Source organism: Coturnix japonica, chromosome 4 (genome assembly GCF_001577835.2).
Source record: "Coturnix japonica isolate 7356 chromosome 4, Coturnix japonica 2.1, whole genome shotgun sequence".
NCBI lineage: Eukaryota > Metazoa > Chordata > Aves > Galliformes > Phasianidae > Coturnix > Coturnix japonica.
In genome coordinates this window covers 47,705,345-47,729,275 of record NC_029519.1, presented here as the reverse complement: position 1 = coordinate 47,729,275, position 23,931 = coordinate 47,705,345, and the positions used below count along the sequence as shown (strand labels likewise).

General features: G+C 42.9%; 1 long non-coding RNA gene across 2 annotated transcripts in view; it reads left to right on the top strand.

Annotated features, from left to right (window-relative positions):
• The first annotated feature begins 7,065 nt into the window (after positions 1-7,065).
• The window catches only part of LOC107313548, a 218,174-nt gene continuing 201,308 nt past the window's right edge, over positions 7,066-23,931 (top strand). Inside the window, exon 1 of one of the 2 annotated variants that reach the window (XR_004307032.1) lies at positions 7,066-8,028. This is a non-coding gene — a long non-coding RNA (uncharacterized LOC107313548). Of the gene's footprint in view, positions 8,029-10,333; positions 10,941-23,931 lie in introns of those variants that run through there. The other variant, XR_004307030.1, reaches the window with a different exon arrangement.

Below are 23,931 nucleotides of genomic sequence, written 5' to 3'. Positions count from 1 at the left end.
CTTGAGAGACAGAAGCTATTTTAACTTTGCTCAAAGTAGTCAGTCATTATGGTCAGTTCTACTTTCTACAGTACAGTAACTAGAATGTTCAATACGGTGTCATGTAGGGAGCTGAACAGGCGTACTGAATGTTAATGGGAATTTTGATGACTGGAAGACTGAATTCTTCAGTGTTTGTCAGTGAGTTGCTCGGGTTACTTTCCACAGGTCAGACTGTCAGAGGTCCAGTTGCTGTTACAATGTAAATGATAATGATTTCATTACAATGTAAATGATAATGATTTCTTAACCATTTGCAGATAGCTTTTATTTTGGAGGAAAGGGAAAAAAAAAAAAAAAAAAAAGGAACTTGGTGTGTAAAAGGATTGGACATATGTGTAATTAGGCAAGAGGTTCAGCTGACCTACTAACCTAATTGTATAGGTCACTGATGGATTTGAACAAGCTGGCCATCTGGTTGCATGCAGCTGAGTGCTGAAATGTCTCATGTCAAGTCTGCAAAGAAGGGAAAAAAGGAAGCTTCTGCAGGCTGGGATTCAGGTCTGCGTTTGCTTAGCACCTTGAAAACTGTGGTAAGAGATGGGTTTGGGAAGCATGTTAAATTTCCATGCTCCTTGCTGCAGGAATATATTGTTAGGGTGAAAATTTGTCAGTTCAGGTGTATGGCTAAAGATAGCTGCGTTATACTAATTCTAGGGTAGATGATAGTGTTATCCAGGGGGGGATAATGCTTAACAAATGAAAAGTACTTGCTCTTGTTTATGGTTCCATATCATAAAGACAGGTGGAAGAGGATTAGCTCCTCTCTCTGTGATAAAACAAATCTGTTAAGAGGGATTAAAGGGGCTATATGAAATGTTTTAATGGACTTATAAGAAGTAATAGATTTCTTTTTTCTTTTTGTCCTGGAGGAATGTTCAGGACCTGCTGATACTTCTGTGATTCTTTTTCTGCTAAAATTACCTCGGGATGCTCAGGAATCCTGAAGAAATGTTGGCTTTCTTCCAGCTGGAGCACTTTTGTCCCAGTCATGGTGGTACTTCAAGAAACCTGGGGTACAATTCTGTTCTCACATCACACAGTTGGATTTACTGGCCTTATGAAGTGTGTGGGTGGCACGGGTGTCCTGATTAGCGTTTATCAAGTTACTTCTGATCTGCCCTGAAAGCAATTTTCCTTCCTAGCTGCAGTGATTTCTCACCTTTTTCACTCATAGGAGTAGCCTATTTAGTAGGTAGCCTGGTAAGCCTTGCTTTATTCCCAGAGTGATGCATATTGCTTGGTTTATATTTATGACCAAGAGATAAAACGCTGTTGCTTTTCCCAGCATAATGCTTGCAGTTGCCACTCCCACTTCTCCAGGTGATGGTATCTTCAGATGAGAAAAATCCTCATTTGCTTGTTAGTAAATACAAATCTGGGACGGATTTCCTGTAAACCACACATAGGTCTAAGTCTGGATGGGTGGAACCGAGCCATACTGAATGGCAGGATCTGTCAATGCTTTTGATGCACACATGCGTTTGGAATAAAACCTAAGACTATATTGGCAAAGGAAAGACTGTGCTATCCCAGGGCAGTGGCATTGTTATGTTTATTACAAAGCTAATTATCTTCAGCTTGAAAATATAATTATTATGAATTGCTCATTTTTTGGAGAAACATACATTTGTCTAATTACTAGAGAAAGATGTAGTGCTAAGCAAGTCTCTTGCACTGTCTTTGTATACATGTACAGCGCTACAACTCTGAAAACAAATATCCTACAGAACACATTGTCAAAAAGCACAAATGTTTGACAGGGGCTCTACCCCAAAGGGATGAACATTGTGTTTGTGCAATAGGGAACACAATGGAGCTCACATCCTGCCTGACCCTTTGGGGCCACGACCATAGTATGGCTGCTTTGATAACACAGAATATTGCTTCTGAATGAAGTCAATGGATTTACACCACTGCCTATGTTTGCTCGAGGACAGTGTACACCCACTAGCGGCTAGTTGCCCCAGCGGGCAGCACTAAATGACCTTCATCCTGCTGGTGGTATTTCTTCCTTCTCTCTTTTTCTACTTTGTGATGGTGGTGTTAATGGGGTTGGTTTATGTGGAATGCTGTATTATAAATGACTACGATTTATCAGTGTTACTGTGTTCCTATTTCACGTGTCAGAGTAACTGGGAGAAGATGCTGGAATAATTTAAACACACGCTGAAATTATCTATCTGCTTGTTTAACTCTGTAACAGACTTAACCGAAATTGTGCATCTTCTGGAGAGCACTTTAGGATTCAGACCTTCCGACAGCCCTTGTGGTGCTGAGGAGATTCTTTTTTAACACTTTAAGCAAGAAATAAAATCATTGATGTTGTCTGGCCTGGGAAAAAATCCTCTCGACAGCACTTCTTCTTACTGGTAATGTTCAGTGAGATGCTTTTGGATCTGCGTGCTCTGAGCAAATTACTTGAAGATGACAGCGAATAAGCCACTTACAAGGGACAAAGCGGGGAGGTGCTGTGGCTTTTCTCCAACCTGAATTGTGGTAGATGGTGCGGTACCTTGTTTTTAACATCAAGGTTTCCTAGTTGCCCCTGCTCAAAATCCATTTTCAGCAAAGTCTATTTCCTGTCCCTATCCATTTCCTATTGTGTCCTGTATCACACCTCCTCTTTCCAGAGAATGTTATGCTTGTTTGTTATTCTACAACACGTGCAAAGCTCTTCTGGGTGAAAAAAAGCCACTTTTGTGTGAGCCACCTTCCCCTCTGCTATTGGACACTCACTGCTGTAATATGTTTCTGCAAGATCTGTCTCTCTCAGAAACCATGGTGATGATAATCCTGGTTAGCCAGGGTGGGAAATACAGCACATCTGCATCTCAGCTTTTCATTTTGGTCCAAAGTTCAGATCCACATATGAACTGTGCCAAAGTTCAGCAGCACGTAGTGTCTGGGCTTAGGTTTACTAACCTGCAGAACTACATAAGGGAACACTGTTACAGCTGGAAATGCACCAGTACTGCTGCAGTAATCAGTCAAAGGATCATTATAGGAGTAAGTGGTGGATATAAGTGAAGTCCTTCTGGAGTCTTGTATACCTTCTCGTATGAGTTTTTCAAATCTTGAGGTTTTTGAATCTGTGGGCTTGCTTTCCCTATTCCATCTCTCACTGTATATTGGAGCAGGAGCACTCACGTGGTGATTCCTCTCTCATTCATCACATCACTGCTGCCAGGTGCAGATAGCATCCCCTGTAATCGCTAATCCGGTTTGCTCTGCCTGCTGACAACTCTAATGTACTTGGCTGGGGACAATTTTATCTGTTCAGGTGGCAAAAATGCAATACCTCTTTACCAAGTAGCTCAAAGCATTTGGAGCTTGTACTGAAAATGCCTTCTTTTCATAAAGAATGACAAAAAATCTGTGAGGAAAGCATTTCTCTGTGCTGCTGGGAAGACGAGAGGGTTGCACAGAGCCGTGCCGTGAGGCAGCAGCTCTCCTTTCTGCATTGTGGTGTTTCATGGTAAAGACACTCTTCTGTACAGAAAGCTGAATGAATGAATGAATGAATGAATGAATGAATGAATGAATGAATGAATGAGGAAGGCAGTCAGCATCTGCCATTGTAGTGCTTTCTAGAGAGTATTTATGAATCGGATGTTGTAACGTGCCACAGGCTGCGTAGGTGCGTGCATCTGACTGCACTGATTTGGAAGCGATAACGCTCCTATGTGGAAAGAGATGTGATAATCGCACAGCGGCCAATTGTAAGTGCCCTCAGTATAGCGTGCTGTGCAGTACGATGCATCTGTAGGCAACAGCTTCGCGTTTGTCAGTTTGGGGTTTGTTAATAATATTTGGAAGTGGCAGTGATCCTGATCGCCGGGTGTCTGGAGATGTGGGAAACGAAGCAGGGCTATAAATACGCCACGGTGCTCTCGGGGCTGGAAGCTAGAGCCATATCCTATGGCCTTCTAATTAAAAACCTTTATTTCCACAGATTAATTCTGTGGGCCTTACTAAATAGATCAGCCTTGGGTTTCTAATGGTGAATATTTTAGGAGGAATGTAGCCTTTGTTACTATGAATAGTCGGGAGCAGATTACCGGGATGCCAATTTCCTGTTGCCTTTCAGAGCTGCAATTTGAGCCCTATTTGCTCCTGGCTCTTGCACAATTGAAAACAATGGGTGGCTTCTTTCAGGTTTCACTTCAGAGCTCTTAGAAACTGGGGAAGTGGCTAAAGCCCTACTTTACAGGTAATTAACAATAGATAATGTTTGCTCTGCGGTTCTTTTTTCCCCCTTTTTTAATGGCTGATGGAGGTGGAAGGAGCACACCCTGAGCTCCCAACGCAGCCCCGCAGTTTTGCGGCCGCTGTGCCACGGCACGGTGGGTCCCACGTACGCCCGAAGGGTTAGAGGGGAAAACAAGATAGAGAGGCGTTAGGTTGATAGCGATGCTGCAGGATGAGCAGCAAAGCCCGGCCAGGCCGCCCTCTTCCATCAGTGCCAGTGTTCGCTGCTGCTGCGGACCTGCTCTTTGATTTAGGGCCCCTTTTTATTGTATCCTCTATCTCCTTTATTAGGTGCGCGCTTCTCATACCTTGTTGACATTTATGTAGGACGGTTAAATATTTTCTTGTGCCTGTTCAAGCCTAGGAAAACACGTGTCCTTTACAGTTTATCTTAAATACGGAAGCTTGTTTGACCGCATACAGGCGCCGGTTGTTTAACATATCTCCTTAATACAAAGCTGTGTGGACTTGAGAAGGAGCTGCCAAAGAAGATGCTCTTGCGCCATGATTTGTATGTATCTAGAGATACACCCACGTGGCTGGGGCGGAGAGGAAACGTCTGAATGGGGATGCTCGGGCTCCCCGCAGAGAACCGGGAAGAGATTAGCATCAGAATGAGCGTCAGCCTTAGAAGCGGGCTCCGTGTCTGCAGGCCGGGGGTCGGCGGGGGGGCGTTGAAAGAAATGGGAAAAATTAAGAAAAACCAACAGAATACGGATGTTTTGCCCGAAGTATAGTTTAGTTGGCCTCACTGCGTATGCGGAAACTTCCTGAGTAGGCAGAAGAGTAGCGCACGCACATCATGTAGGTGTCCGGTATGTAAATGCCTTTTGCATTTGCAAGTACGAAGCTGGAGGAGAGATGGAAAAGTTAACCGCAGCAGTAATTCTAGACTGATGCCAGCAGTCCTACTCAGGAGTGAAGCCCTGCATCTACTACACTTGTCCATCCCAGAGCAAATTTTGTCCTGCTTGCCTTTGCCAGCCAGTGGCAGGGCTTGATGGTAGCACTGCTGGCCTGAGCCTGCTGTCTGTACTGGTGATGCTGATACAGCTGATCCTCAAATAGAGGGAAAGGAAAAGGACTTGTGATGCTTGACTTTGGCACCAGAGAAATGCCACACAGGGCCATACCTGAAGACCCCAGCCTCAGCCTGTCTCTCCATGGTAAATGGGCTCTGGGCAGTCGTCTGCCCTTTCCTCACTTCCCTGTCTGAAGGTGCAGCTGTGTAGGTGGTTACTGACATCACATGGAATGATACAGAGCAATGTGCCAAAAAAAAGGGCAAGATTTTCTAGCAGCACCTGTTAGAATTCTGCATACGAATGCTATCTACATGAGCTTGAACATGTAAGCAAAATACATGAAAACAAAGAAGAAAAGGAAAAAAAAAAAAAAAGAAAAAAAAAAGGAAGAAATGAAAACAAGAAGCAATTCTGTAGCTTACAGCTGTGTTTCTGAGTTTCCATGAGGCTGGTAGCATTTAATTAGCTTTAACTGGGGATATTACTTTTGTTTCTTGTTCTCACCATTTGCAAGGCTATCAAAATAACTGGCTAACTCTTTAACCTACCACTGTTCCTCCTCCTTCTTGTTGCAGCTCTCCCTTCTATGACCTCACTGATATCTTTCTGACTGTGAATCTTGCAATGAAAACTATCCTCAGCAGAGAACAGGAAGGCAGTCACAGCACACTGAATGTATGTCTTTGTCAGAGTGGGAACAAATGAAAGGATGGGCCTCTGCCGCTCATTTTGCTTTTAGTTTATACCCTGGAATGGTCAAGATAAGTCTGGGTAGGGATGCTGCTATGTAAGGGCCATACTAAAAGAACTGAGACTAGAACAATTGCAGGGATGTGAATGGACAGGATCACTGAGGTGTATTTTGTTGTCCATCTTCATGCCTAGTATCTGAAGTCTTGTAAACCTTGATACTCTTAATAATTACTTCTGAAATTTAAGTGAGGTTAATTAAAACAATAGAAAGAAAAGCATGGAATGGAAAATGGAACAATAACTGTTGAGTCATGGCCTGAACCACTGATTAAACACCTGCAGAAAGGACCCAGTCAGTCCTGGGAGCACAGGTGAAGGCAATTCACCTGTGTGACCAGAAGAGATGGGGCCTGGCTGCACCTATCTTAGACCTTATTTAAGGGCTGACTGCCATTAGGGAAGGATCTCTGGTTGGAGATCCCTCCTTGGTGGGGTTTCCCTTGTGAGTCTGGATCTTTAGAGACAGGTGAGTACTTTTCCTTTGTAACACATTTTTGTTATGCTAGTAGTCCCTTTTTCATCACATCTCCTGTATGATCATTCCACTGTGTTGATCTTTCTGGCTGTTACAATCTCTCAATGCAGTTGCTGACTTACAAGTGCTGAGATTTGGTGGCTGGAGAGACATGAAGTGACTCAGCTGCAGCACCTCAGCTCAATGAATTAATTTCATCCTGCAGTTGCCATCTCTGGCTCACTTTCTGGCTCCCACTGAGACATGTTTTCAAAGAGACATGTTTCTGTCTCTTCTGGAGTGTTTATATAAAATACAACTGATGATAAAAAGAATATCTTGTGACCCAGGCCCTGTAATAGACAACACTTTCTGCTTTTGTGTTCTGTGGGCACAGAGATGATATGTGCGGATACTGCATACGCAGTCAGTAAAAAGTAAAGCTTTTCCTCACATACATCTAAAATTTCCTCTATGCCTTTGGACAGGCTGCTGTGGTTGTGGTTGTCAGCCTCACCTGCAAGCGGCATTCTGCTGCAGAAGCAATGCCTCCTAAGTGATACTCAGAGAATGTCAATTTGCCAGAACAAATGGTGGGTAGGGGAGCACTTGCCTACTCTGCTTTGGTTATGTGTAGCCTTTAATATATCCTCTAACAAATGCCTCCCAGACAAGTGGGTAATATAGCAAAAGCCAGAATGGTGAAAGCTTCCAATGATCTCACCCAGTTTGCCCTTGAACAAGCTGCTTTTTTTGGTGATTATGTGGTCTCCTGGCCCAGGTTCACAGCTGGGCCTTGGCCTACCCTTAATGCCCCATGGCCTTCTCCTTGCCCCCACAGAAATAATGCCTCAGCTGTGTCAGCACAGGCCTAGCTCAGCTGGGAGCAGGAGGCAGAGATGTTACCTGGCAAAGGGAAGCAGGTGAAAGCACTTAGTCATCTGCAATCATTTCCCTAACAAAAAGACTTGATATTGTCAGCTGGTGTGTAGCCTAGGGGTTATCCTCTTATCTAGGCCTAGGCAGGAAACCCTGTGATTTACAACTGGATGTAAGAAATAGTGATTGCATGGCTAATCTGCAGAGATTACTGTAGTGTGTTTCCCTAAAGCATCCCAAGACAGTGGGATCAAGAAGTGCACCTGTAGGCTGGGCAGGTTAGGGTACCCAGGGCATAGTAGGCTCTGTGAGCAAAAATGGGGAGCTTTTGCCCTGAAAGCTGTGTGTAACCAGAGGCCCCTGTGTGGGGCTCGTTTCTGCACCTGGAGCTGCATAAAGTCATCAGGTGCAAATTTATCTTGGCTCAGGGTCACACCCAGAAAAGAGCTTTTGCTCATAGACAGAAGTAAGAGAGGGCTGTTTGTCTTAGTATGAGTGTCCTAGCCTTCTCCAGACTCCCCTCTAGCTCTGCTACGTTATTACCTGAGGTGGACCAACTCTTCCTTCATGGCTGTGGGTGACACGCTTTCCTGTTGGAGCTGCTCTGGAGCACGTGGTGAATACTTGGTGAGTCTCTGCTGGGGTATTAAATTCAGTAGCAGTGTGTTTCCTGGTGTGTGTGGGTTACCATATTGGCCTGTGAACCGTGGTTAAGCTTCATCTGCTTGGTGTGTGATTTATAGTGTCTGCTCTCTCAAATCGCTTCCAGAGAGATCAAGCCGTGGTAGTTATCTAATAAGGTACACTTATTTGCATGGTGCTTGACAAGAGGTGGTCATTGTCAGGACTGGAGCTCTGAGAGGCTTTTGTGTGGCTTCTTATGGGAAGCTGCTGCGCATGAACTGTCTGATAGCAGCCCCTAGAAGCAGGATGGCTTAGAATTCCTACTTGCAGTATTTGCAGCTACTTGCATGCTACTTGCCTGTTCTACTCTATTGTTTGTTTATGTTGGGAATAGCTTTTTATCTTTCAGAGACTTTTGGTTGCTGGGCTACTCTTAATAACATGTGAATTATTATTTTCTTGTTTCCCCCCCTTGAACCACTAAGCTTCTAAGCTATCTAAGGCAGGGGCTTGTAATTAACACAAAGTGGAAACAACGATGGCTGCTTAGCACAGGGCTAGGGGGACGTAATCTGATCTCCAAGGATGCTGGTATAGCTCTGAAGTAATCGCTTCTCTCGTTTATTTTGAGAGAAGATACTTGCTCCCAGCTCCAGGTGTTTGGCTTGGCTGTGACTGAAGTATGAATTCTGTAATGCTGGGGGAAAGAAGCATCCCATTGGCTGGGGGGGAGGTTGCGTTTTCTTAGGATGCTTGTGGAAATCTTTAATTTGCTTCTCCTTAAAAGCCCTGTGTAAAATCCTGTTGCAGGTTGTGCTCTGGGGTTTTGGACTTGTGATCTTCCTGATGGTGCCTTCATCATCTAACCTGGTTTTGTCTGTGGGTGGACTGCTCTGGGTACAAGCTTAATTAGTGCTTCTCCTTGCCCTGACTTTTATTGCTCCGATAAGTGGTTTCACTTCCTGAAGTGTTGAAAGTTGTTATTAAGGCAGCAACAGTCTCGACCTGAGATTCACCTGCTTGTGTATATGTATTTTTTTCCACCTTCAGGCTGTTTTCCCACAGGGCTCGTGCAGCCAGTGGAACGCAGTTTCCATATCTGCTGAATGGCTTGTAACCTCACTTTGACGAACGCTGTAGTGCTTTTTTGCTCAGATGTTGAGGAAAAAGTGGAAGTGAAGGGAGAGCCCTTTGCCTGTCCTCCAGTATCAAAGAGCATTTAAAATCCTTACAGAAAAATGCCTTTGCCTGGTTATAAATCTTCAGCTGGGTGTAGAAACTGAGAGTAGGCACTGAGTGGCTCGGCTTGGGGGGAGGTTGGATTGGAGAGTGATAATGTGTTTTTGTTTGTTTGTTTAACTATCTTTATAGTGATGCATTTTAATTGTAAGATTTTCCATCAGCCTTTTGTCTCTGAATTATACACTGCGTGCTTCTATAGCTCTTTGATACCCAGCTCTTTGGTGGGACAGCAGTGGAAACACAGGTGTACCTGCACCATGCCTCAGCTTTGCAGAGCTGGAGGGAATAAATGGTGCAGCTGTTCAGCCCCTGACCATTTGGTCACAGTGCTGTTGCTGCTGCTTTTTTTTTTTTTTTTTTTTTTTTGCAGGGTGTGGTGGAGGGCCTGTTCTGTCATGTTTCTCAGTTTTAACTCTTGCTTAGAGGAGTTTCTTGGTGCATTTTTTCAGTGAAGCCCTTTAATGCTAAGCTGTGTCAGACACATTCAGGATTCTTGCTCTTCTTTCTGAAGCTGACCTTGGAGAAAATGAATGCAGCGAGTTATTTTTCTCACCCAACGTCTTCGCGGCTCTCTAAAACGCGCGCGTCAGTGTTTCCCAGCTGCCCTGGTTTCTCATGCATATGAGCCCTGCCAAGTGGTTTCCTAATGCACCCCATTAGGACAAAGGCTCAGTTGTTGTTTTCTGTTGATAAACTGGGCGTTTAACTGCTTCACTCCCTCCGTGCAGCAGGGTTAGTGGGCAGCCATTACCTCAGGCCCCAGCCTTGGGCTCACTGGAACCCATTGCTTGCAGGATTTGTGTGCTGTGCTTTGAGAGGAGCTGAGTGGCCTGTGGCCTGCCTGGCCTGAGGTGAGAGGCTAAGCCCCATGTTTGCTCTGAAAAATGCAGTCAGAAATCCCCACCTGGCTGTCTGCAAAGCTGGCTGCCCTGAGTGAGCCCTCTGTGACCATGTTACAGCCGGGGCCCGGCACTGTGCATCCGCCCCTGGGGAAAGCTTCCCTTCCTGGTCCTGCCGCGCCTGGGAAAGCCACTCTTAAATTCAGGGGGGGTTGTGGGGGGGGAAACAGAGGCTTGAATTGTTGCGCGGAGTCAGCGGCCCTGCTGAGGGGGCTTTTTCTCTCTCCTGCAGAACAGACCGCGCACAAAGCCAGATGGTTCCCGTCTGCTGGCTGTATTCAATGCACTTCCTCCCACAGACGGGAGCCCTTTTGCCCTCCTCCCACCCCCCCCTTTCAAGCATCCACCACGGGGCCTTTCTGTTCCGCGGCTGGAAATAATCTTTTATTGCCCAGTTGTTCGGAAGTGACCTTTTGCCCTTGATTAGATAGCACCAGGCTCTATCGCCGGATTGCTTTTGAGCTGGCAGTTGCTTTTTTGTGTTGGCTGATCCGGTGTCAGGGAGAACAATGCGGGGCTTTGCAGAATTTCGGGCCGCGTGGGGCTGGCTGGGGGCAGGGTGGCATGGCGTGCTGGAGAGCGGCCTCATGGGCCGTGATTAATTATAGGAAAACTTTTCCGTTAATAAACTGCAAAACAAATTTTGTTGGTCCTTTTTATTTAACATTCATCTTGCACACCTCGTGCAAATTGCTCCATGCTCCTTCCCAAGCTCTTCAACAGCGGGAAGCAAACTTGTTCCTTCTTTCTTTTTGATGGCGTTTGTGCAGTCAGGTAAGCCAAAACCCGCCCCCAAAGTAGGAGCCCCCCGCCCTCCAGCTGGTGTAGAGCTTTGCTATATTTCCCTGATGGGATGGCTGGAAAAGTTATTTCTGGAGCGATGCCTTTAGGCCTTTGAGGAAATAATGCCTCTCTGGTTCTGAAAAGCAGTTTTGATAGACTCAGAAAGAGGAGGCTTCCTGGCTATCTGTGGGCTTAAAGAGGGTCTGTCTAAAGAAGGTGGAAGAAATTCTGTAAAATGCAATGAGAAGAAAAGTAGGAGTTTCTACAGAAATCTGCAAACAAGCAAAAACAATGACCACCCAACAAAACAACAACAATGAAGCCACCTCACCCTAGAATTTGAATGTGCATTATAACTCTCTTAGTATATAAGTCTTATACTCTTCTGCTCTTTTCAGTTAAAGACAAAACAAACTGCATATGTGCTGGGGTAGAGTTGGTGGGTGGGTAAGAAAAAATCATCTTCCCATAAGAAGGAAATGGGTGAGCTACCCGTGGGCTTAAGCTGAGACCCCTTCCCTATTCTTCCTTCCTCTGTGCTGGCTTAGAGACAGCAGAGTAAAGCTGTTAACTAACAGGTTATTGAGTGGTCCAAAAACTATATCCAGTATCTTTTTCTGTTGTTTTTTGTTCATTAATTAAGTTTTCATTACATCTTCAAGAGGCTTAGTCTTCAGCAGTCTGGAATAGAATAGAAAGGAAAAGATATGTATATATCTGGCTTCCACTCACATGGAAGTTAAGGGAGGGAGATCGCTTTTCTGCAAGGCTATTATTGTATTTCTTATTTTTTACCCAGTCCTGTCAGAATTTTCCAAAGGATATAATGTGTCCTTTCTTACCACTGTGTATTGTACTCCTCTCTTAAATAACTTTGTATGCATAAATGTATAAAAATTCTCTCTTGGACTTGCTGATTCATTGCCGACTTGTTAACTCTGACCATTGCTACTTTGTTGGGGTAACAGGGAGGGTAGTTGGAGTGTCCTGCTGTCACCTGCTGTGGGGATGCTATAGTAAATGTATACCCGATCTTGTGATTGAAGTGTGTTACGGTGTTTGTGCTGCATACGTCTATGTTAAATAATTTGGCAATGTTGACATGCGCAACTTCCTTTGAGTGTGCTTGCATCTTACAGTACTTCCCCATTTCCTCTCCCCCCCCCCCCCCCCCCCCCCCCCCCCCCCCCCCCACACACACACAAGTCTATTAGAGAATTGCTCACTAGATAATGCAGGTTGGGCTGAATATGAAGATACATCAAGATACGCAGTGTCACATAATTTTCTGTAGAAGAAACTTCCATGCAAATTCATAGTCTTTCAAAACTATCCATTGGAAAGTGGTACTTGTCTTTTTTATTTTTTTGGTGTTTTGTACCCTTAAGACATGACATGTGCAGGAATAAACCTCTGAAGAATAACATTTTATTTCTAAGATAAACTCTGTAGTGCTGTGTACATGACCTACATGACCAGCCATGTCTAGAGAGCTGTGGGTCACCCCTAGTACTGTTGTGCTGCAGGAAGCTATGTATCACTGGAGCCTTTGACATGGAAGTAAGAGGGAGGTCTGGCTGATGTGGGGTGTGAGAGCTTCTTAATGCTGAACAGTGGTGTCTGGAGTAGGTTTTTCATATGATTTTTCTTTTTCTCCTCAACTGTTCCCCAAGTACAGCAGGCAGCTGTGCGTTACTTTCAATTTTCCTTTTGTCTGCTGTACCTGTAGTGTTACATGGGGTAACCTGTCAACAAGCTGTGGGTTGAGCAGCTGTGTTGGTCATAGCTAAACAGATACGTATCTGGTGAAAATGGAGGGACCTTGGAGGAATTTTTCTGCTCCAGAATGTTTTATTGAAGTTTATGGTGTGAGCACATCTAGGTTACTCCTCTTATAGGAATCTATGAAGAGCAGTTACAGGAAAATTCATGCTAGCAAATGTGTATTGATTCTTTCCACTTGTTAGATCTCTTATGGTTTCAGTGATGGCGATATGAGAGTTAGTCAGGTTTGAAAGTTTGAAACTATCACAAGAAACTTCAGAGTAATGCTTTTTTTTTTTTCATCAAGTGGAAAAAGCATGACCCAGTGTCAGGTGAAGAAGTAGGCTATCTCGTTCTCATCGTCCTCTACAGGAACCCATGTTTATCTAATAGGGCTATTTCCACTTACTAATGCCTCTGCTACTGTTAGCATCTGATAAGATGCCTGTGACCGTTAGCAATATTATTTTTAGCTGTTTGCATGTCATTTCAGACTTTTTTCCCCCACAGATAATGGTGTCCCTCTGCCCACTGAACACGTCTTGCAGGCTGTCTGTCTGTGTTGCAGCCTGTGTGCCCACATGAGGGGTCTCAAATAAATGTCAGTGCTTTGGTTGCAATGTAATACAGAGAGATGCAAGCAAACCAGAGGAGTGCTGGCCTTAATGTGGATGATCTCACCCAGTTTCTCTATAGTGTCTGTGATAGTGTGTTTGCAGAAGAAGCCATGTTCTAACTCATGTCAGTATGTGGTCATTTGATGCCCTAATTGAGGCATGTGGAGCCTGTGGGCTGCATGTACTGCTGAATGCTGACGCTGGTGAAATCAAGCCCTTTGTGAAAACAAAAGGAAATTTTAGGCCGGAATGTGAAGATGGAAAAATGGCTTACAGATCTAGTGTTCTTGGTGGATTTGACTTCTTGTTTAAATGAACATGATTTCAAGGTGGAAAATGAACTGGTCTGTGTGATGTTTCAAACCATGTTGGCATTTGAAATGAAACTTAAATTATGGCAAGCTTAAGTTACAGCAAATAATTTCATGCACTTTGATGCATGGGCTAAATATAGTCTTGTGAAGAGAGATAAGTTTGCAGCAGTGCTTTCCGTTTTGATAAGGGTATCGGAGAAAAGTTTCCAAGATTTCCAAGAAAATCATTGATATATTTTTTAATTTTTTTTTTTTGGGGGGGGGGGGAAGGGAGAGGGAGGGGACGGATATTTGTGATGCCATTTTCAGTTGATGTAAATACATTACCTACATGTTTTCAAATGGAATGTATTGAATTGCAAGGAGACATTCAGCTCAAAGTAAAATTTGGTCATGCCTCTTCAGTGGACTTCTATAAGTAAGACTAAGACTCTGACAAGCTAGACTGTGTACAGAAGAAACTTTAATATCTGAAATTGTTTCAGGATGTGTGTGTTTGGTGGGAGAAGGGAAGAGAGTTAATCATCTATATTTCTAATTTATTCCTTTCTCATCCTGCGTTGTTTGCTTGGGAAAACAATGATCCTCTTTCAGTCTTTTCCTTTCAAAGAACTGGGATAATAATAATATATATGGGATTATTTACATGCAAAACATGACGTATATGTAAGCACTTGCAGGATTTTGGCCTTTTATTGTTGCTAAAGTATCACTGTTTTCCGGTCTCAGATGAACTTGTCATTTTATAACTTCTAATAAACTGAATTAAGTTAGTGTGGGCAGGTAATTAGCCCTGAGAAAAATAAACAAGCTTGAGAGACTTTAATAAATGTTTTCCCTCACCCCCAGCTGGGTAAAATGAGGCACTGCCCTTTCAAACCACTTTGGTACTGGATTAAATGCATTGAAGTACAGTAAGCGATGCTAACAAATGAGGTAAAACCTTCTCCTCTCTACAGTCTAAATTAAGCAAGACCTCTGAAAGTGCTGGATTTTCTCTACCTAGTTTATATTTAGCTTTGGCTGATTCAGTTTCCTACCATAGTGGGAGACAGCTGCAAATACTGCTGAGCACTCCTCATGGTTTGCTGACAACTAAAATATCAGTTCCTTTTGCTGTTGTTCACCTCTAATGTACTTAGAGCACTTGTGTTGTGTCTAGTTTTTCAACTACAAAAGAAAACAGTGACAGGAAACTTGTTCATAAAAGTTGGTGGTAGAAATAGCAGGAACTGCAAGCTGATGTTGCAGAGTTTGGGAGCAGGTGGTTGTGACCTCATGCTCTTGTTAAAGCTCCTTGAGGTGAGAAAAAGGTTGTTCCAACCAAATTGTTTTTCTGTGTAACCTTCATGTTGTAACAGTATTGTACATTAATTGCTTGGATATTCCTTGGATGTTCAGAATGGTTTTAAACTTAAAGAGGGGAGATTTAGGTAGATGTTAAAAAGAAATTCTTTACTCAGAGGGTGGCAAGGCCCTGGTATGGTTTGCAGAGAGAAGCTGTGGGTGCCCCATGCCTAAAGGTGTTCAAGGGCTGGATGTGGCTCTGAACAGCCTGATCTGGTGGGAGGTGGCCTTGTCCGTTGACAGGGGGTTGGAACTAGATGATCTCTGAGGTTCCCTCCAATTCTATGATTCAGATGCTATAATTTGAGTATAAAAATTCAGGCCAGAGTCAGGCTGAGGATGACTGTCTTTGCAGATGGCATAACAAGCCTCCCTTTGGTTCTGTCTCTCACTCCCACCTCTTGCCCCCACTGCACAACCCAAAGCCATTAAAAATAAAGCTGTGAAATTGCTCTGCTCATCATTAATGAGCAGAGCATTGTGGCCTGCTCCTTGCATGGCACTGAATGCTTGCTGAAAGCTAAACAAATAACCCGACCAAAACAAACTGGTTTCAAATAGTAGCAAATACAAGAGCAGCACAATAATATTGTGCTCCTTTGCCTGACTAATGTTTCTAGCTAGTCAGCCCTTAATGTTATTGCCTTTATGAGATTTACATAAATTAGTCATCACATTTTATCATTTTCCTTTTACATATGTATGGCTATTAGATGCGTGTGAAAAAAAATGTCATGAGTATCAGAGGTCTATTTGCATTAGAATTTCCAGGGGAAATGTCAAGTATGACCTTTCTCTTGTCTGGGTGGCTAATCCCATTTGAAATTCCTGCCATGCTCCTACAGAGGGTCGATGTGTTTGTGAATGGAAGCTCTGCACCTGCTGCAGCCCTTGGCTCCTCTCCTCCTCTTCTTCCCTGGGCTCTGTCTGGTTGAGGCTCACTGCAGTCTGTGCTTGTGAGGTTAGGGCTGAAATGTTTCATGATTATTATTTTTTTTTCTTCTCTTGTTGGGGTGGTTTTAAATGTCATACAGCAATAACACAAATGGATAGAGTAATGGTGACTGCTTATTTTGCAAGCTGAGGGATTGGGACTAGGAATTAAAGATCCATGGCAGAAAAACAGATATTTTTCTCATCTCAGAAAGGAGGAAGAAAAGAAGGCTCTAGGGAGACCTGAGAGAGGTCTTTTAGTACCTAAAGTTAGGCAGTAAGAAAGAAGGGGGTAGACTCTTTAGCAAGGTATACTGTGAAAGGACAAGGGGAAATGGTTTCAAACTAAAAGAGGGGAGATTGAGACTGAACATAAAGGAAGTTTGTCTTTTTTCTTTTTACAGTAAGAGTGGTGTGGCACTGGCACGGGTTGCCCAGAGGTGGTGGATGCCCTGTCTTTGGAGACAGTGGTGGTCAGGCCTGATGTAGCTGCAGTAATCCTTGTTCTTTAGTTTGAAACGATTTCCCCTTGTCCTTTCACAGTAGACCTTCCTAAAGAGTCTACCCCCTTCTTTCTTACAGCTTCCCTTTAGATACTAAAAGACCTCTCCCGGGTCTCCTGTAGCCTTCTGTTCTCCGGGCTGAATGGCCCCAGCTCTCTCAGCCTCTCATATGTTGAGAGGATTTGGAAATAGAATTTCCTGCAACTTTTGAGAATAAGTTTTATAATCTTGCTTATCTCTAATGACATTTTATTATTTTTTAGATGTTAGTTTATTTAAATATTTACTTTGGGAAATAACCATCAGAGATTAAGTTCTTGGTTCCTGTAGTAATGTGGATATTATCAGTTTATGGCTCCTTTCTGCACCAGCCCTTAGCCAAGTAATTTTCTATCAGACTGGTGCTGTATTGGTGAGAACAAGAGCCACTGGTGCCCCTGTAATCAGTTCCTGACATTAGAGATAGTAAGACCAGTTCCTGGGCCTCCTTGGTCTTCTGTAGAGTTTGATTAAAGCACAAAGCCAAGAGTGGCAATGCCAAACTTGCTCCTAATTCTGCTGCCAGATTGCTCCATGAGCAAATAACCCATTTATAATCCTCACACTTTGTGCCCCCCTCAGAATTGAGAATAATACCACAGAATGGGTGGAAATAGCTTGTTATATGCAGGTTCTTGGGCCTCTTGGCTAGGGTGAGGATATAGCACCCTGGGGTGCTCCAAACAGCTTGTGTGCAGGGAGAGCTTGTCTGGTCCTATCGCACCCATCAACAGCTCCCATATACACTTTAAATTGCATTGTGGCATATAAAAGCAGCACTCTTAACATCCTGCTACCGTGTAGCAGTTCTGTCTCTGTGTGACAGAACTGTCCATAAGCCAACTGAGTTATCTTTTTCTTATCCAGTGTAAGAGGCCCCCTTTCTCCAGCATCTGATTGAAACAGATCCCCCATATCTTTCATTGCTTCCAGGAACACTTTTAAGCACGTGCTTTACAACAAGTGTTTTGGTAGATGATTAGCATAACCTTCAGCTCTTTTCCTGAGGAAGTGAGCTGTACTGACAAGTGAAGCATGTTTATCTGTTGAATAGGAAAAAAAAAATCCAAATAAGAAATGTGTTTAACTGGGAGGTGACTCAGTATGTGACAGGTGGGATGCTGGCAACATATTTTCCTTAAGGAGTGGTAAAAGATGACGGGAACAAATCTGTCATGTCCTCCCAGGGTGTGTATGTGGGCAATGTGAATCAATATATTACAAAGATGGAGGTGGTTTTTAATCCACTGCTTTTAGATCAAGGGGAGCTAAAGCATTAGGGCGGGTAGACGCTTAAAGGCTGCAGAACTTTGGTAAAAAGCTTCCATAGGGTTTCAGTGAAGTTATTTTTGGCTCGTGCTAAAGCTCTCACAGTCAAGATTAAGTCCACTGAGAGCCATGCCGAGCTTCTTTTGTGAAGAAGTCTTGTTTCATTAAGCAGCCTGTTCTACGTGTTTATCTGAAAACAGAACGGTCTCTTGAAATGATGAGTTATCTCCTAAAGTTACAGCAAAAAGTACTGCTTGCCTCTCTGGGAAGCAGCAGAGCTCCTGCAGGAAGGGCTGAGAAGAATGTGGGTACAGCAGTTCCCTTTCCATTTTTTTGGAAGTTGTATGTGATAGAATCATAGTACAGGGTCAACATGTCACATGGTGAGGGAACAGATATTGTAGTTGTGTGTGCTGGGTGGCCACTAAAACTTTAGGAAAGAATGCCTAAAAGCAGACAAAGAAACCATTCTCAAAGGCAAGTAAGCAAGGGTTGCCTGACCATCCCTGGGTGGCTATGGCTGCTGTCCCAATTTCTTCCCCTCAGGTCCTGCAGTAATCACCTCTGGACTACTCTGTAGCAGAACTTGCTCTTAAGGTGGGGGTTTTGTTCCGAATTAAAGAACTGATATGATTGCTGTAGTTCCTTGAGCTAGGCTCCTTTTGCTGCCTGACTGTTCCTGTAAGCTCTGAGGAGTTTTTCCCTATGCTGCACAGATGGATCCAGCCAGCTGGTCTGACACAGGGTGTTCCTTTCTGACCTCAAATCTTCCACAGGAAACTTCCCATAAGTCTTGCATCTCCTTTAACACAGCACATGCATCCTTATGTAGGAAGTGCAGCATCTCCTGTGCAGATTTAGAAGCTTCCCTGGGCAGCATGTTTTTTTTCTTCCAGGTACTGTTCTGATACTAACAGGCCGGGATTTCTGATTCCACGGAAAACCTGCAAGGTCACAGTCAGAGCCTCTGAAATAAAAACCTCCCTATTTATTAATGGCTTCCCATAACTTTCACAAACCATGATGCAAGCTGGAAATCACTTTTCTCCAAGAACAGCACTTCTAACAACTCGGGTTAAAAATTCAAGTCAGACCAGAAATATTCTTTAAACATCACATCATGCTGTCAAGCTCTTACTCACATAATATCAATGGCATAGGCATGACACAGAGTGATTATATGTTAACAACATAGCAGATTACATACAACTTTATAGCTGTAGGACTGGGGATAGAGACTTCGAACATTCCAAGATATGCTGTTATGTTGGAGCTATGTTCTGTCCTCCTGACTTTAGTCTCATTCTCCTTAGATTGCTCTACTATGCTTAAACCTTCTACAAATCAGTAACCTCAGGAAAAAATTCTTCAGGCTGGGGAATTTTCTTTTGGTATAGTGGTGGTATAATGTCTCCCCTTACAATGATGATTAATTATTTTTTTAATACTTTAAGACTTTATGAGAAGATAAGGTGGCTGGTTGGTTTGCCGTTGTGCTCTGGCTGTCATCGGGGCTTGTTTAGGCTTTCTCACGCATCTGAAAATAGATTTATCTCTTTACTAGCTGACAGGTTGAGGAACAGATGTCATCAGTAGCACTGGTAACCTTCTGTCTGGTCTGTGTCAAAGCAGTTTGAGTAAAATGGAGGTGTAGCCCATTGCTTTCATGACTCATTTTGATAAACATGAGCTAAGTAATTCTCATCCTGGCTTGTGAGGTAACACTCAAGCTTGGGGAAAAACCCAAGCAGTTTTGTCCTCAGGAGGGTTAAGTCCTAGTCTGTTAGTTTCCTATTCCAGCCAGTGGACCTGTAATAGTCCTTGAAGTCACAGCAGATGGTGGCAGATATCTGATTAGCACTGCAGGTTCTCTCTCTAATTGTTTCTCAGATGAGCTGAAAGCAGCAACCTGTCCTGGCACAGCACTGTGCTCGAACACCCTCTAGATGAGCAAGCCTCGTTGCTGGATAGGGGCTGCACACATGTACAGTATCTTCTGGGTTGGAGATGCTTCTGGGTTAGTACCTTGTTGAAGATGATCTGCAAGGTATTTCCTCATGCTTTCAGAATGTGGGTTTTCAGAATGTGGGTACAGATTTTCACCCAACATGCAATACTTGATGAATGCTGCTAAGTGCTAAAGTAAAATTAATATTAAAGTGCTTGACAAGTAGTTTTTTAAAGTTTCTGTGTTTTATATTACTGCGATTTCAAACATATGTCGTTATAAGCTTATCGGATTTCTAAAAATGAACCTTCTATAAAAATCACACTGAGCCTCTCAGCTGTGTTTTCCTCTTATTTATGGACAAATTGAAAACAAATGCTCTTTTTTTCAAAAACAAAAAAGCAGGATGAAATGGAAACAGCTGGCAGAGTGTGCTTTCCCTCCAGAAGTCATCTGCGATACAAAGTGAATTGGGGATTACTTTATTCTGAAGTACTAGAATAATCAAGTGAATGAACAGGGTTTGGGCAATCCTCTTTCCTTCACAAAGGGACTGACTTCTCCCCTCCCTTTCCTCTGTGAACTGCTCACCACGGAAGGCTACCAATGATCACTGGCAGTGCCCTGGCTTATTTGCTTCTTCTTCATCCTGACTAAACTGATGAACCTGTCTGCATGAATAAGGCCTGCCTTGAGATCAGCATGCTTTTAGTACTCCATTGCTTCATTAAAGAAGGATGCTGCTGTCTATTTGGCTATATTTATTTTTTGTTTTGTTTTCTGGGGCAAATCTCATTGTAAGAAAGCTGAAAGTCCTCTTCTTGCTAATGTCACATTTCTACTGTATTACAGGAGGTGAGAGGAATATTATTTGGTTATTAGAAGGCTACAGACAAACCCAAGAGTTGGATACAATTTGGGCCAGGTTCAAGCCTCTGCGAGTCAGTTGGAGCCAAGTGTCTTCTCTTCTTTACCTTCACATCCTGTTTTAAATGGGGATAGTGACTAATAAGTAGGGATGAAAGCCTCTAGAGAAATGTTAGACCTGTTTTCTACTTCTCTGTATGTAAATAGGCCCCCACCTCTCTGCTGGGCATGGTATGTTCTGTCGGGAATGAGCCTTATCTTCCACTCATACAAGCAGGAATGTTTTATATTCACTTTTCCACTGCTGCTTGTTCTTCATGCTGGGGCTAATGAACTGAGAGAGGGCTGGCTGCAGTCATGAAGACTTCCCAAGGTATGGGAGGAGCTCCTGCCACAGGAAAGGTGACTGGCATCCACCCATGCTCATGTCCCAGGGCTGCGACTGAAGCTGGAGCCCACCTGGGTTCCTATATTTCTACCAGTGCCTTGGTTTGTCCAAGCCAAGTGATACCCATTTCCTGAAATACTCAGATCAAGGCTGCATGCCTATAATCAAACACAAACTGCTGGGATGAGCAGAGATTAAATTACTTGTTGTACAAGCCATGTGATCTTCAGTGATGCAAGAGACTTGTTCAACCCAGTGAATTTGGGAACTAAAATGACTCTTATGCTAGGATCATCAGTTTCAGTTATAGATAATAGCAACTTGAACCTGGGAAGTAGATCACCTTGCACACAGAGCAGGTCCATAGAGCAAACTGTGAGGTCATCTTTGGAAATTACTGTATCTCAAGACTACTGTAATTCTTCCGGGTTTAGGTCCTGTTGGAAAAGATCCAATCTGAGCTTTTACTTCTGTCCTGACGCTTAACTCATATAGCCAAGCTTCTACCTGCAAACAAATCCATCTTTCATTTGGATTCAGTTATAGAAAAGGAAACTACTTATTTTTATTAGTTATCTTCTGTAAAATAATGATATAAGTGTTTATAAAATAAGCGTACATATAAAGTCTGTCACCAGATAAAGTAATCTGCTTGAGTTACTCTAGTGTCTACCTGTCTTTAGAGAACCTTCTGTGAGCCTGTATAAGTATACATGTTTACATACTTATACATATGTATAAGTAAAGTTAGTAACAGACAGCCTGAATGGCATTTACAGTGGGAGAGGCAAGAAATCAAGATGGTGAATGGGCACAAGATGGTGATAGCACAGAACATGGTTAAGTCTTCAGAAGCTGAAACAAAGGCAGCAGGAAAACAAAAATCTTTCTATAGCCTTTGATTTAAACTTATGGGTGTGTCACTTGCAAAATGCTTCTTTCTGAGTTGCACGGGCTTTAGGGATAGAAGACTTAAACCCTCCTGCAGGTTAGACTGCATTTTCTGTGCTTCAGTCTCCCCATTGACATGCTTCTGTTTTTCACGTCTGGCATTTCATGCCATGTCCCTTGTGTTATTGTGCATCCTTCATATTTTGTTGGTAGAAATCTAGTAGTTATGTGCACGCAGATGACCGCTGGAAGAACTCTGACATATATACCTGTATATATTATATACATTATATTATGTGAAATATATTACTTATGTAAATATATGTAAATAATCTTTTTTACATGGTCATTGACTTTTTGACTGTTTCACATAGAAACTGTTCAACTTCTGAGATGTTCTTTTTTCCTTTCTTCTTAAATGTTAGATAATGTCCAGACCTCAGTCAAACTGATATCCAGCTGAGTGCAGTATCCAAGAGTGGGGCATCCCTTAGTGAAATCAGTTCAGCTGTGTTTTTACAATGCCTTAGTGAAGTGTGTTGGTGTGATCTCACAGTTCATGTTCATACAGTGCTGAATAGAGTTGAACTGTGGCCTAAAATCAGGATATTTAGCTGCAAAGTAGTAGGAAAGAAATAGTATTGGTATTTTAGGGACAGAGGAATTTGAGATGAGGGGTGAAAGGCCTTCAAATGAGTTAATGTTTTGGAACTAATATGTGGTTTCATAGGTGCAAGGTACTATAGAACTATTTCTTGAAGTATAGTCTCCATACTTTGAAACACTGCCTTGGGTTATTGTTGGAGACAAACTTACAAACAAAATGAACTGATGTTCATTTTGTGAATGAGCAGTGAATCCTATTTTGCTTACAAGGATGAAAAAAAAAAAAATCTAGGTTTTTTTTTTTTTTTTTTTTTCCCAAATAGCTGAACATGTGGCCAGAAACTGGAGCATAGGAAGTTCTGCATGAATGTACACGAAAACTTCTTTACGATGAGGGTGATGAAGCACTGGAACAGGCTGCCCAGGGGGGTTGTGGAGTCTCCTTCTCTGGAGATATTCAAGACTTCCCTGGACACCTACCTGTGTGCCCTGGTGTAGGGAACCTGCTTTGGCAGGGCGGTTGGACTCGATGATCTCTGGAGGTCCCTTACAACACATATGACTCTGTGACTTAGAGTGTGATATGTTCCATGAGGTTTCATTTTATTCAGTGTGTATGCACGTGCTTATAGTTTCACACGTATTAATTCTGTGTACTTATTTCCCATTTATTACCTTTTAAAATGATAAAGTGGCTATCAGGTTTGAAGTCTTTGTAAAGATCCAAGTTCTTTCTCTAGAGGGAAGATTGCATCTTTGGTTGGATTAGGTAAATTCTTTATCCTTCTCCTTTCCCCGTTCTTAAATATTGCTATTATTTTGCAGCTATCTCGTTTTACAAACCTTAAAATATTCTTTTAAGAACTATTATCTCTTAACTAGAGAAGTTGCTTTGCCACCTATTCTGTCTTGTTTCTGAATCTGGCCTGCAAAAACACACTGTTAATGGTGATGACTGAAGTAAAATATCTATTAGAGCTGTGCTACTGTGTGGTATGTGCTCTATAGCCATTACTTTCAGAAATCACTTAGTTTAGGGCACTTCCTTGTGACTTTTCTCTCAAACACACCCTATTAACAATGTACTCTGTCCCAGACTGTATTTCAGTTGATGATAAACAGATGGATCTTGGTTACAGAAAGAATATGAGAAAGCTGCTTGAGCATGGTATGGTTCATATTCCCACATCCAGCTGCCTCAGGCTTCTGTCCTCTCAAAACCTTGCTGAACAGTGAAGGCTTCTAATCTTCTAATTAGGTTCGAGAGCGAGGGTCTACTTCTGACCATGTATCACTTTTCCAGGCAGGACCTCTCCAGAATTCATGCCAAAAAAGATGTTTTCTTGTTGCCTGGAGGGGAGCCCCTCCCCCTTTTTCTTTCTTTCTTTTCTTTTTTTTTTTTTTTGTGGCAAAATGGTCTGATGCTATGTGTAGGTTGCTCTGAAAGTAATGCCTCTTATTTTCAAAGAAACCACAACAGATACAAAGAACATAAC